The sequence below is a fragment of the Hyla sarda genome, chromosome 7, assembly GCF_029499605.1.
Source record: "Hyla sarda isolate aHylSar1 chromosome 7, aHylSar1.hap1, whole genome shotgun sequence".
NCBI classification, from domain to species: domain Eukaryota; kingdom Metazoa; phylum Chordata; class Amphibia; order Anura; family Hylidae; genus Hyla; species Hyla sarda.
In genome coordinates this window covers 218735012-218750835 of record NC_079195.1, presented here as the reverse complement: position 1 = coordinate 218750835, position 15824 = coordinate 218735012, and the positions used below count along the sequence as shown (strand labels likewise).

General features: G+C 42.9%; 1 long non-coding RNA gene across 1 annotated transcript in view; it reads left to right on the top strand.

Annotated features, from left to right (window-relative positions):
- The first annotated feature begins 13039 nt into the window (after positions 1-13039).
- Positions 13040-15824, top strand: part of LOC130283349 (uncharacterized) — a 33403-nt gene continuing 30618 nt past the window's right edge. Inside the window, exon 1 of the long non-coding RNA XR_008846667.1 lies at positions 13040-13194. This is a non-coding gene — a long non-coding RNA (uncharacterized LOC130283349). The remainder of the gene's footprint in view (positions 13195-15824) is intronic.

Here is a 15824-nt window from a genome sequence, read left to right as displayed (position 1 = left end):
CGCGAATATTCACATATTCGGTAGTTTTATTTTCGCATACGCGAACATTCGCGTGTGCGAAAATTAACATATGCGAATATTAACATGCAAAATTAGAACACGATGGAAATTCGCATATACGAATTTACGCATATGCGAATTTTCGTATATGCGAATTTTCGCACGCCAGTCTCACACAGTAGTATTAGAGCCTTCTTTACACCACACAAGCTGGAAGCAGAGAGGGATGATCAATGTGATGTGTACTGTGAAAAAAAAATTACAAAAAAAACCGAATATTCGTAATTACGAATATATAGTGCTATATTCGCGAATGTTAGCGAATTCGCGAATATTCGAGAATTCGCTAATATGCGATATTCGCAAATAAAATTTGCATTGCGAATATTCGCGAGCAACACTAGCCTGAACGCAGGGGTCCCGCCGCTGGGGACCCCCGTGATCTTGCACGCAGCACCCCGTTATAATTAGTGTTGAGCGGCATAGGCCATATTCGAATTCACGAATATTCGCGAATATATGGACGAATATTCGTCATATATTCGCAATATTACCGTTTTTTTCGCATATGCAAAAATCAGCATATTAAAAATTAGCATAAGCGATAATTCGGATATGCGAAAATTAGTATATGCAAATTTTCGTAAATGCGAAAATTCGCACACCAGTCTCACACAGTGGTATTAGAGCCTTCTTTACACCACACAAAGCTGGAAGCAGAGAGGGGTGATCACTGTGATGTGTACTGTAAAAAAAAAAAAAGAAAAAAAATGAATATTCATAATTACGAATATATAGTGCTATATTCACGAATATTCGCGAATTCGCGAATATGCGATATTCGCGAATAAAATACGCATTGCGAATATTTGCGAGCAACACTAGTTATAATCAGTCCCCGGAGCATGTTCGCTCCGGGTCTGATGACTGGCGATCACGAGGCCGGAGCATTGTGACGTCATGGTTCCGCCCCCTCAATGCAAGCCTATGGGAGGGGGCGTCACGCCCCCTCCCATAGGCTTGCATTGAGGGGGCGGAGCATCACACGGGGGCAGAGCCGTGACGTCACAATGCTCCAGCACCGTGATCGCCAGTCATCAGACCCGGAGCGAACATGCACCGGGGACTAATTGTAACAAGGTGCCGCGTGTAAGATCACAGGGGTCCCCAGCGGCGGGACCCCCGCGATCAGGCATCTTACCCCCTATCCTTTGGATAGGGGATAAGATGTCTTAGCGCCGGAGTACCCCTTTAAGGCTACCTGGAAGACGGAGCACTTCAGTATGACGGGGCCCCCAAACAATCCTCCCAAGACAGTCCCCGCTCCCCTCCCACTGAGACTTGCTGCCGGCTAGCCGGGGTGGTCTGACAACTCATGGACCCCCCCCCCCATGCACCCGCACCCATATAGATGCCCTGCCCAAATACAATTAATACATTTTTCAATTCATAAAGAAAATATAGCAAAATAACGAAGTTTTTGGGGGATGTGGGTGTATTTTTCCCAACTTCGTTCTATCCCTAGTATTTTTTAGCAGTAGTGCCACCCGATCATTCCTTTGAAATGTTTTGATTCTTTGCATCCACTCCAGGGAGCCTTTATGTTTCCTAATTTGTAATATGGCAAGGAGTAGAAATTAATGAAGACATTCTCAATACCTCTCAGTAGAGAGGAGGTCACCCCTGAAGGGAGCTGTTTGGAGGAGACGTGGCTATGTGTTTTCCCTTTTTCTGATCGGTGCCATCATTAATTTTGTAGCTTTTGTTGCCACGAGCGTATGAAGTGTTAAACTGACATGTAAATCTCAGCTGATTTTTCATTTAATACGTCTCTAAGCTGTTACCGAACTCGCTGGAGGTGTTGAGCCGCTAATGACTGCACGTGTAACTTTTCCAGTCTTTCAATTTCTGTGTATAGGAGTTTTGTTTGTGATTTTCTCTTCTTTTTCTTAAAAAAGTAAAAGCCTAAACAAAATGACTACATTGGCCCTGATTTACTAAGAGTGTTGTGTAGTTTTTCATAACTACATGCCGGAAAATTTATACGTAAAAAATTCTCATCTTCTGACCCCTATAACTTTTTTATCTTTCCGCATACGGGCCGGTATGAGGGCTCATTTTTTGCGCCGTGTTCTGTTTTATCGGTACTATTTTTGTATTGATCAGAGTTCTTGATCGCTTTTGAGTCATTTTTTTCATGATATAAAAAGTGACCAAAAATATGCTATTTTGGACTTTTGAATTTTTTTGCGCGTACGCCATTGACCGTATATTTTTATAGTTCGAACATTTCCGCACGCGGCAATACCACATGTTTATTTTTATTTACACAGGTTTTCTTTTTATAGGAAAAGGGGGGTGATTCAAACTTTTATTAGGGAAGGTGTTAAATGACCTTTATTAACCCCCATAGGGGGCTATAACACTGCACACACTGATCTTTTACACTGATCCCTGCAAAGCCATAGCTTTGCATGGATCAGTGTTATAGGGGGTTGACTGCTCAAGCCAGTAGTTCAGGCTTGGAGCAATTAAACGCCGATTGGACATGACGGAGCAAGGTAAGGGGGCCTCCGCTCGCGTCCTAGCTGATCGGGACATCGCAACTTTATTGCGATAGTCCCGATCAGCCCGACTGAGCTGCCAGGAAGCTTTTAGTACTAATTTGATCACCACATCTAAAGGGTTAGTAGCGCGCGGCACAACTATTGGTGCCGCACGCTATTAGCCCAGGGTCCTGGCTATCATAAGCCGCCAGGACCGACCTGGCATGATGCGGGGTCACTGCGTGACCCCTTTTTAAATACTGGGGCCGAGCTCAGGGCGTACAGGTACGCTCTGCGTCCTTAAGAGGTTAAAGTAAATGGATTTCAGCGCCGGTCCCCTCCCCCAACTGGTGCCAGAAATTTAAACAGAAATTACTTCTATTTAAAAATCTCAATCCTTCTAGTATTTATCAGTAGTGTTGAGCACGAATCGGCACTTCACGATTTCGCGAGTATTTAGAATATATATTCGGAATGACGAATATTTTTTTTTTCACATGCAAATTTTTATGCGAATAAAGTGAACGAACATAGCGCATATGCGAATTTCGCGAACATGGGATGAATAATCGTCAATATATTTGCAAAATATCTCAAATTCGAATATGGCTCCTGCTGCTCATCACTACTTATCAGCTGCTGTATGCTCCAGAGGAAGTTCTTTTCTTTTTTCATTTCTTTCAAGTCTGACCACAGTGCTCTCTGCTGACACCTCTGTCCATGTCAGGAACTGTACAGAGCAGGAGCAAATCCCCATAGCAAACCTCTCCTGCTCTGGACAGTTCCTGACATGGACAGAGGCGTCAGCAGAGAGCACTGTGGTTAGACTGGAAATAACTGCACAACTTCCTGTGGTGTATACAGCAGCTGATAAGTACTGGAAGGATTAAGATTTTTTAAATATAAGTAATTTACAAATCTGTTTAACTTTCTGGCAAAAAATTAAAAAAATAATATATATATATATAATTTTTTTTTCCCACAGGAGTACCCCTTTAAGCACAAAACAAGGTCAGATCCTTAAGGCGTTAAAGCTGAACACAATGCAGATGGCGCAAGTGACTGATACAAAGCAAGATGGTCACAAAAATATGGCGACACCTATATTTGATTTTGCATCAGAATTTCGCTCCCAATAGCAGCAACTACAGAAATACAGGTAGCATTTTTTGATGTGAAAACCTTCCTGCACAGTGGAAAATCCAAGGTCCTTTACATGGAACAACCACCGGGATCCACTTAAAATGCAAACATAAGAAAAGTATATACTGTATGGTCTAAAGCAGAGCGCCAGAGCATGGAGTGTGAAAACAAATGAAGAGCTTACAAAGGAGGAATCCAGAAGAGTACGGCAGAGCCCTGTACACAAGGAGGCGACAGACAGATGGATTTATGTGCTCATTTATCAAGACGATCTTACAATCTGTTTTCAGCAAGAAGGGAATGAAACAGGAATCCAACCTCTAAACCAGAATTTGGAGAGAAAAGATGTGGAAACTATAAAGCATTACCCGGGTATTCAGACCGAGAGAGAGGAAGGAGACAGTTTTCTTCTGAACTAAAAGCATAAGATGCAAAAAAAAAAAATTTGAAAGTTTTTGGATTGAACGATGCAAAAACGAGTAAAATCTACCATAGGATTCAACTACCTAAAACAGCTAAACAGCCAATGTACTTTAATCAGCTCAGGAACATTGCAGCAGAAGTGGGAATCTTATGTAGTGTTGAGCGGCATAGGCCATATTCGAATTCGCGAATATTCGCGAATATATGGACGAATATTCGTCATATATTCGCGAATATTAGCATATTCGTAACATCCTCGTTTTATTTTCGCATGCACAAAAAAAATGCGAAAATTTGCATAAAAATTAACATACACGAAAATTTGCACGCCCGTTTCACACTGTACTATTAGAGCCTTCGTTACACCAAACAAGCTAGAAGGAGAGAGGGATGATCACTGTGATGTGTACTGTGAAAAAAAAACAAAAAAAAAACGAATATTCGTAATTACGAATATATAGTGCTATATTCGCGAATATTCGCGAATTTGCGATATTCGCGAATAAAATTCGCTTTGCCAATATTTGCGAGCAACAATAATCTTATGTAGAATGGTCTTAAAGTGGTACTTTTTTTTTTTTTAAATCAACTTGTGCCAGAAAGTAAAGCAGATTTGTAAATTACTTCAATTTAAAAAAATCTTTACCCTTCCAATACTTTTTAGCAGCTGTAAGCTACAGAGGAAATGCTTTTCTTTTTGAATTTATTTTTTGTCTTGTCCGCAGTGCTCTCTTCTGACACCTGATGCAAGTATCAGAAACTGTCCAGAGCAGGTGAAAAACCCCATTGCAAATCTATACTACTGTGGACAGTTCCTGACACGGACAGAAGTGTCAGCAGAGAGCACTGTGGACAAGACAAAATAAATTCAAAAAGAACAGAATTTCCTCAGTAGCATACAACTGCTAAAAAGTACAGGAAGGGTAAAGATTTTTTTATAGAAGTAATTTACAAATTTAGTCTAAATCTAGTTTAACTTTCTGGCACCAGTTGAATTATAAAGACCTAAAAAAAAATGTTTTCCACCGGATTAATGGCAAGTCAGATGGATTAGCATGCCATAAAGGAATCTAGTGTTGTTTGAAGATACTGGTTCAATATAGGAATATGACGGCACTTTCGTGGAATCTGAGGTGGTGAATGAGGTAGGGTAAAGCCACATGTAGAAAAAAGATGATACTCAGCACTCACCAGTGATGCACAGTGAAGATGTATTATGCCATAGTGTAGTACAAGGAGGCGTTTCGGGGTGGGAGCCTCCCTCAGCTGTCTGCAGACAGCTGAGGAAGGCTTCCATGCCGAAACGCGTCCTTGTACTACACTATGGCATAATAAATCTTAACTGTGCATCACTGGTGAGTGATGGGTATCTTCTTTCTTCTACCTATTTGAAGATACTGTCAAATAGGACAGGGAGAAATGCAGCCCTGAGCTCACCCACCAACCTTTTTCCCTGCCTAAATGACAATCCACCCTATGTGATACAACCCTTACCTGAGTGATGGTCCATACTCAGTGCATGTGCAGGATGTAGTGAGGTTTAACAAAAAATACACTAGTATGTAGGTCAGGGAGAAAGTCAGAACACAAAGGGTTAACCAAGGAGACCTGACCAGGGAGCAAGACAGGTGAACAGCAACCAGATGAACACACAGTATCAGCAAGATCAAGCAGGCCAAGTCAGAACCAGTAAATCATGCAGTACTAAATCACTAAGCAAAAGGGTAATCTGGGAACAAGCCAGAAGATCAGGAGTACAGGAAGACAGAATAACAAATGCACAGGTAAAAAAAAAAAAAGACAGAAAGGTTAAAACCTCTATCACAGGTGACATAAAGTGAAAGCGTGTGACATAAATAGTCCACCCCAGGAGGGTGTATATAGCAAGGCCATGTTGTCCATGCCTCCTGATAAGCCCAGGCGTTGTCATGACAACAACCAATGCTGCAGCTGAACACAGGAGCGTTTGCAGCTACTACCAGAAGCAGACATGCCCATTATATATACTTTGTATTTCATATAAAGGTTGCCAGATAAATGTAACCTGACTAGATATGTGGAGGCTAACTGAGCCGAATATCCCTGTGGCAGCAAATCAACCAATGGATATCTATTTCTTTCTTCAGTGTCAGTCGTTGGACCTGTAGAAAACAACTTTCTATAAGGCTTTCATTGACAGGTGGAGAATGTGGCAACACAAGGGCGCAACATAATGCTCCCCCTTTGTAAAGCATTGGTACGGCCTCACCTGGAATATGCTGTTCAGTTTTGGTCACAGTTCATAAAAGGGACATTGTGGAGCTGGAGGAGGTGCAGAGACGAGCGACTTAACTAATATGGGGCATGGAACATCTTAGCTATATGAAAAGATTAAAAGAAGTACATTTGTTTAGTCTTGAGAAGAGACTTTTAAGGTGGGGATATGATCGATGCATATAAGTATATAAATGGCCCATACCAAAAATATAGGGAAAAACTGTTCCAGGTTAAACCCCCTCAAAGGACAAGGGGGCACTCCCTCCATCTGCAGAAGAAAAGGTTTGGTCTCAAGGGGCGACACGTCTTCTTTACCATAAGAAATGTGAATTTATGGAGCAGTCTACCTCAGGAACTGGTCACAGCAGAAACAGTTGACAGCTGGCATGAGAGGCTCAGAGGTTTGAAAAGGCATGCTTCTGCACTTCCACATCTGGCCTATAGTTGCCAGTAGCACACTTCGTATATTTAAAGAGCCATTGCATGAATTTTCCCCCACCTATGCACACCTATTCCTATTAAGGGGAATCTGCCCAACATCTTGTGTCCGAACGTTGTTAGTTGCTAATGTTCATTTTGAAGGTGTACTATCCTGGTCCTGGGTATCCTGTGTATCCTGACCTAAGTCTTTTTCCTGGGCTACTATTCTACCTGACCCTTTCAGTACTACACAGTTTCTCTTGTTGCTGATCGGAATGGATGACGTAAACCTATTCCCTCTGCCTCAATCATCTGCTTGTTTTGAACTTCACCTCTTTCTTATCACTGGTACTGCTCTACATTTTCCTGCATGACCACCCCTCAGTACTATCTGGTCCTCTGGGCCGGCAACTACCCATGCCTGCAGAAAAAGTCGAGCTTCTGCATCCTGGAATAAGATAAATGGTGACAATCTAGAGGGTACTTAGAATTTGCTCCCAGGTGTGGCCCAAAGCCAAAACAGTTCGGTATCACAGCAGGTTCACGCCCATTACAGAGATAATATTGTAGTTACCTTGTGAACAAGAGGTACAAGTGAGAAAAGCTCAAAGAGCCAAGTATCTGTGAAGGACATGTGAGTGCGCCTTCTGCCCTGCTGTGATAGAGAGACTGTCATGTTGTCTCAGTGAGTTATAGAAGGTTCAGCCAGTCCCCTGAGGGGATAAGTGATTTACAGTAGTAATGTTTCAGGAAGTTTGTGCCTCCTGGCTAGGAAGACCAGAGGCTGCTTACTGTCATTGTTCTGATTTTTCTGATTTGTGGGATTGTCGTATCCCACAAACTAAATAGATAATATGTTACTCATTACCTAATCCTGTTCATTCATATATAATTTTTATGTTTCTAGCACCTATATTTCTCTCACAAATACCTGTTGCCTTTTGCTCACTTGGTTTGTCATTCTGTACTTTGCAGGGGGTGTGTCCTCACTCTGCATGACTCATCATCCTCCCTGAGTCTGCTGTGCTGGGTCTCTTCATCCAATCACTGCAGGCTGCTCTGTAACCCCCTCCTCTCTGTTTTCATGCTGCAGTCTGATAGGACAGGAGTGAGCCCAGAGGAGTGCTGGTCCCACCCTCACTTCCTGGACTATGCCTGTGCCTCAGCTGGAACAATAGAAAAAAGCAAACAGAGATGGCGCTTGATAGGGCCGTTAACCCAATAGATTAGTTATTAATTGGATAGAAGTAAGGAGCCGCTCACCTTTTAGTGTTGCGCTATCAGGCAACACTGTAAATCACTTTAGGGGTGACACGGTCCAGGAGCCACTTGCTGCCAGTACAGCATAAAACGGTGTGGGATGCAGGTGCAGTGTAGACACAGTTCAGGGTATACCTGGCAGGGAATCACCTCTAAATCCATCTGGGGCATGGAGCAGCACTCTACCGGAATTATGGGACACAGTAGAAGTACAGAGAAGAGGTAATAACTTTAATTCTTCTCAGTGTAGGTAAAAATAGGACAGTACAAGTACACGTAACATTAGGACAACGCGTTTCCAGACCTAAACTCTTCTCTTCCTCAGGTCCAATTGAAAGTGTTACATAGTTCCATAGTTCATAAGGTTGAGAAAAGAGAGACCAGAGTCCATCAAATTCAACCTATAACTCTAATGAGTCCCTACTGAGTTGATCCAGATAAGGGCAAAAAAAAATCCTCATACTCGAGGTAAAAATTCCTTCCTGACTTCAAATATGGCATCAGAATAAATCCCTGACTGACATATTATGGTATCGTAACAGCTGCAGAAGGGGCTACAGTATGGTAACTGGACCACAGATAATACTGTGTTAATACTTATAAAATAATGGTCACTACTTGTCCCAAGTAAAACTATTAAAAGGGTATTCTGGGCATAAAAAAATTTCAATGGCGGAATCAGGTGTTTTCAAAAGAAAAAAGAATTGCATACTCACCTGCCCCAATCCCCCACAGCTGCCATTATGACAGATCCCGGTCCTGCTTCCTCTGACTATGTCTCACTGGATGGAAATGCTTGATCAACCAATTACTGGCTGGGGTACATCACCGCTGTGGTCGTGGTGACTGCCTAGTTGGGGAGGTAGAGAGACAAGAAAAAAATCCCATTAATTTGTAGAGAATGGCATCGGGTCCACATGGATTTGAGAGCAAAAGTTTCTTGCACAGAGTCCATGAGGGAGACATATCAAAACCTGTGAAGAGGATAAGTTGACCAGTTGCCCACAGCAGCCAATCAGATCGCTTCTTTCATTTTTAACAAGACCTCTGAAAGATGAAAGAAGCGATCTGATTGGTTGCTATGGGCAACTGGTCAACTTTTCCTCTGCACACGTTTGAATAAATCTCCCCCAATAACTTTTAAATGGGCGCTGTCATATGAAAAAAAAAATTCTGATAGGTCATGTTCAGGAGACCGATCAGGAGAACGAGCCGAGGAAAGTGCGTGCTTATCGCGTTCCCCTTCTTTCTATGTCACATGACCAGAACAAACTCATAATTTAAGTCTATGGGACCGTCCGAGTCTCATAGGCACATGATGGGGAGAGAAGGAGGTGACTGTACGTTTCTCATCCTGCTCATTCTCGTCATCAGTCGGGACTTAAAGGGGTACTCCCACCCTAGACATCTTATCCGCTATCCAAAGGATAGGGGATAAGATGTCTGATCGCGGGGGTCCCGCCGCTGGGGACCCCCGCAATGTTGCATGCCCTTCATGCCCCGTCCCCTCAATGCAAGTCTATGGGAGGGGGCGTGACGGCCGTTACGCCCCCTCCCATAGACTTGCATTGAGGGGACAGGTGTGACGTCACACGGGGTCGGAGTCCTGACGTCACGGACTTCTGTTCCCGTGGTCACGACCCAGACCCTCCAGCGCTTCCGGACAAGAAACAGGTGGGTGCCGCATGCAACATTGATCAGACATCTTATGCAACATTGATCAGACATTGATCAGACATTGATCAGACATCTTATCCCCAATCCTTTGGATAGGGGATAAGATGTCTAGGGTGGGAGTACCCCTTTAACACACAGGATTTGTAAAAAGTTTTACACTTTTAAAGGGGTACTCCGCTCCTAGACAACTTATCCTCTAGCCAAAGGATAGGGGATAAGATTTCTGATTGTGAAGGTCCCGCTGCGGCAGACACGCCCCCTCCCACAGACATGCATGGAGGGGGTGTGGTGTGATGTCACAAGGGGCGTGGCCGTGACATCACGATCGCAAAATGTTCAGAAAGCTAGAGCACCGGAGTACCCCTTTAAAGGGGTTATCCAGGATTAGAAAAACTGAGATTTTTTTTTTTTCTCCAAAAAAAAGAACCACCCATGTCTTCAGATTGTGTGAGGTATTGCAGCTCAGTTCCATTGAAGTGAATGGAGACAAGTTGTAATACCTATTGCAACCTGAGGACAGATGTGGTGCTGTTATTTGCAGAAATCCGCTTTGTTTTTCTATTCTTGGAAAACCCCTTTAACGTTTTAATCATGGATTTTTCTAGTCAAAATGTTCAGTGAAAAATATAAAATAACAAATATAACTCACTTTTTGCACAGATTGGCCACAGGATGGCGCTTTGTTTTCGAGCTACGAACACCCATGTTTTTCCCCATTCAAAGTTGCGGCTCATTCTGTCTTTTCTTGGTAAAACACATGCCGCCAATTCACTTTCTTCCGTTTAGCAGTGGACGCCATGCTGAGACTCTTAAAGTTGGGATTTTTTTTTCATAGGAAACATTAATGTACGGTATTGATTAGTCCCGACTTGAGATCCACCAGCGAGATTCTTTTTTTTTTTAGGTTATTTTTTCCCCATCTTTTTTCATTTCTGAATGAGCGAGTGAGTAATTTCTGCACTTTGTAAAGTAAAAAAAAATCAAACACAGTCAGCTCCAAAATATAATAAATAATACAAATCCTTTATACCGTATTTTTCGCCCTATAGGACGCACCGGCGTATAAGACGCACCCAATTTATAGGTGCAAAATCTAAAAAAATAAAGATTTTGAACTCAATAGTGGTCTTCAACCTGCGGACCTCCAGATGTTGCAAGACTACAACTCTCAGCATGCCCGGACAGCCGTTGGCTGTCCGGGCATGCTGGGAGTTGTAGTTTTGCAACATCTGGAGGTCCGCAGATTGAAGACCACTGTATAGGAGGTAATTACTCACGTGTCCCCGCCGCTCCGGACCCGTCACCGCTGCCCTGGATGTCGCTCCATCGCTGTCGCCGTGTCCCCGTCGCTCCGGAACGTCTCTGCTGCCGGCCGGGTATCCTCGCTCTCCGTCGCCGCCATCGCGTCGTTACGCACACCGACGCACGTACGCGATGACGTGATGACGAGGAAGGAGAGTGCCGGCCATACAGGGGATCCCTGAACGGAGAAGACACCGAGGAGTCAGGTAAGGTCCCTCCCGGTGTCCTGTAAGCACTAACCCGGCTATTCAGTCGGGCTGCTCGGGACCGCCGCAGTGAAATCGTGGCGGTCCCGAACAGCCCGACTGAACAGCCGGGTTAGTGTCGCTTTCCCTCCAGACGTGGCAGTCAGCTTTGATCGCCGCGTCTGATGGGTTAATACAGGGCATCACCGCGATCGGTGATGTCCTGTATTAGCCGTGGGTCCCGGCCGTTGATGGCCGCAGGGACCGCCGTGAAAGGGGTGTATTCGCCGTATAAGACGCACCAACTTTTTCCCCCCAGTTTTGGGGAAGAAAAAGTGCGTCTTATACGGCGAAAAATACGGTAGTTGCCGTAAATAACAGGAACAAAAGAAAAAATGTATATTGAGGGTTTATTGTTGTTTGGGTTTCGCTGTTTTTTTCTTTAAATGATGACTAAAATATACGATAATAAATAAAAGAGGTGCTTTTATTTGTATATCGGTCACATAGAGTACCAAATTATAGATATTATAGATTATATTCAAACAGATGAGGAAAAAGTGAGCCTGTCATTTTGTTCAGTTCAATTGGACAGTAAGTTTCTCATTTCCTTTAAAGGGGTACTCTGGTGGAAAACATTTTTTGTTTTATTTTATTTTTTAAAATCAGTTGGTGCCAGAAAGTTAAACGGATTTGTAAATTATTTCTATATAACAATCGTAATCCTTCCTTTACTTATCAGCTGCTGTATACTCCAGAGGAAGTTGCGTAGTTCTTTCCAGTCTGACCACAGTGCTCTCTGCTGACACCTCTGTCCATGTTAGGAACTGTCCAGAGCAGGAGAGGTTTGCTATGGGAATTCACTCCTACTCTGGACAGTTCCTAACATGGACAGAGGTGTCAGCAGAGAGCACTGTGGTCAGACTGGAAAGAACTACACAACTTTCTCTGGAGCATACAGCAGCTGATAAATACTGGAAGGGTTAAGATTATTTTTTTTAATAGAAGTAATTTACAAATCTAGACAGAGAAAAAAATGTTGGTTGGGAGCTCTACATAAAACAAAACCTAAACCGAGGATACTGTGATACACATTACCCTATGTGTCAAAAACATACAAGAAAAACCAAATCATTGTAACAGTCCTGCTAGGTTGAGGTTAATAGTGTTGCTCGCGAATATTCACAATTCGAATTTTTATCGCGAATATCGCATATTAGCGAATATTGCGAATATAGCACTATATATTCGTAACTACGAATATTCATTTTTTTGGCGCATATGCGAAAATATATGCGCATACTCGCGAATATTGAGCCCTCCCTTCTTTAAAGGTATAGGGAACTATGACTAGTGCATTATCTCTGGGATTTTTTGCCCATTGAAACCAATAGGCCCATTGTAGTCTATGGGGATCTCATGGACTGTCTCGGCAGCACAGTGGATGGGAGACCACCACTGGCTCGAGTCCTGGGGTGGCAGAGTGTTACAGTGTTGTGGTTAAACTTTACTTTCCTGGAAAAGCTGCTGAGTTGTCCATAGCAACCAATCAGATCGCTTCTTTCATTTTTCAGAGGCCTTTTCAAAAATGAAAGAAGCGATCTGATTGGTTGCTATGGGCAACGGCACAACTCTTCCTCTACACTGCTTTTGATGAATCTCCCCCATAGAGGGAGATTTATCAAAACCTGTCCAGAGGAAAAGTAGCTGAGTTGCCCATAGCAACCAATCAGATCACTTCTTTCATTTTTGAAAAGGCCTCTGAAAAATGAAAGAAGCGATCTGATTGGTTGCTATGGGCAACTCAGCAGCTTTTCCAGGAAAGTAAAGTTTAAATACATAGGAAGAAGAAAGACGCCTGCGCCGGTGAACGTCTCTGCCTGCGGAACACCCTGCTCTGCACCATCCACACGGGGGTTATGTTCAGGACTGTCTTGCTGTACAAGAATGTACCTTGAATAAATAGAAGTCCATCTGAACGGGTGAGTGCACTGGCGTCTTTCTTCTTCCTATGTATTTGCATATGAACGCTCCATTGTCACGCTGCACCCCCGTACATACCCGGTCACTCACTTCCATGAACACTGGCCACATAGGAATATAGGCAGTGCCCAACCCACTCTCTGTTCTCCTACCTGGGAAAGTAAAGTTTAACCACATCACTGTAACACTCTGTGCCACCCCAGGACTCGAGCCAGTGGTGGTCTCCCATCCACTGTGCTGCCGAGACGGTCCGTGAGTTCCCCATAGACCGCAATGGGACTATTGGTTTCAACGGGCAAAAAATCACAGAGTTAATGCTTAAGTCATAGTATACTATGCCATTTAAGAAGGGAGGGCTCAATATTCGCGAATATGCGCAAAAAAATAAATAAAGCGAATATGCGAATTTCGCAAATATATGACGAAAATTCGTCCATATATTCGCGAACAGCTGGGGGCACCCTGCTTGGGAAACACTGGTCTATGTAGAGGACAGGAGCTTCTTTAGGGTCCTGTACAGTACACAGTGTCCTAAAAAAGTAACATGGAGCCGCCCTCACCTGGTGTCCAAAGGAGCAGCTAACCCTGGCACAGGTAAAGTATTCAGAAGAGCATTTATTACCTCCCTGTACTGTAGGGGGCACTACCAGACATCAGTCAGTGCATACGCTTCAGGAATACAGGGGTTTTACCAGCAAAATGCCCATTCTGATTGGTCGGTTCTTCCAGCCATTGACACGTTTCACAGATCTGGACTGTCTGTACATTGTATGTTGAGTCTGGTTTCAACTTACAATGGTCCATTTTATGTTGAAACTATTGTATGTTGAGGCCAATGTAAGTTGAGGGATCACTGTATATAAATATATATATATATATATATATATATATATATATATATGTATAAAAACTGGGCTTGACGCGTTTCTGGGAGCCAGGTCCCCTTTTTCAATAGCTGATGGTGTTAGTGGTATAGATAAGATACCCGGGAAAGTTGTGGCTTTTTCATAGCACATGGAACAAGCATGTCAAGTGAGTAACAGGTTAACTGGCTGGATTGCCCAGGGATATGTTACACCTGGCTATATTATTCAAACCGATAATAATTTAGCTCGGTGTAAAATATCCCTGGGCAATCCAGCCAGGAGGTAACCTGTTACTCACCCGACATCACCTGACATCACTAGTGTTGAGCGGCATAGGCCATATTCGAATTCGCGAATATTCGCGAATATATGGTCGAATATTCGTCATATATTCGCAAATATTCGCATGTTCGCAATATTCTCGTTTTATTTTCGCATATGCGAAATGCGCGTATGCGAAAATTAACATATGTGAATATTAGCATATACAAAATCAGCATCCGCAAAATTCGCGCGCCAGTCAGTCTCACACAGTAGTATTACAGCCTTCTTTACACCACACAAGCTGGAAGCAGAGAGGGGTGATCACTAGTGTTGAGCGGCATAGGCCATATTCGAATTCGCGAATATTCGCGAATATATGGACGAATATTCGTCATATATTCGCCGCGAATATTCGCATATTCGCAATATCCCGTTTTATTTTCGCATGTTCAAACATTCGCGTGTGTGAAAATTAAAGCATAAGCGAAAATTCACATATGTGAAAGTTAGCATATGCAAATTTTCTTATATGCGAAAATTCGCACACCAGTCTCACACTGTAGTATTAGAGACTCCTTTACACCACACAAGCTGAAAGCAGAGAGGGATGATCACTGTGATGTGTACTGTGAAAAAAAAAAAAAAAAAAATATTCGTAATTACGAATATATGGCGCTATATTCGCGAATTCGCGAATATGCTTCATTCGCGAATAAAATTCGCATTGCGAATATTCGCGAGCAACACTAGTGATCACTGTGATGTGTACTGTGAAAAAAAAAAACGAATATTCTTAATTACGAATATATAGCGCTATATTCGCGAAATTCGCGAATTGGCGAATATGCGATATTCGCGAATAATATTCGAATTGCGAATATTCGTGAGCAACACTAGACATCACCTGCTATCTACCTTATGAGATATCCTGAGGTTGGAGCCATCTGCATGGCCATACACAGAACCTGACAACATCGGTAGAGCCGGCCAACCATCTAATGTGAATTCTCCAGAGTTTCCCCAATGGCAGAAGTTGGCTGAACTAAGTCACCGGCCAACCATGATATTTATATATATATATATATATATATATATATATATATATATATATGGACGGACACGGTATAAAGAAGGCTCTAATATTACTGTGTGAGACTGGCGTGCGAATTTTCGCATATGCTAATTTTCATACATGCGAATTTTCGCTTATGCTAATTTTTGCATATGCTAATTTTTGCATATATTACGAATATGCGAATTTTGCGAATATAAGATGAATATTCGTCCATATATTCGCGAAATATCGCGAATTCGAATATGGCCTATGCCGCTCAACACTAATAGGGAATTACTAGCTGATTGGTGGGGATCTTACTGCTGGGATTGGGACCTTCAATGACCACGAGAATGGAGGTCAAGTATTCTCAGAGTGAATGGAGCAGCTTCAACATCTATGTGAACATAACCAATTCCAGCGCACGGCAATGCTCAGAAGTCCA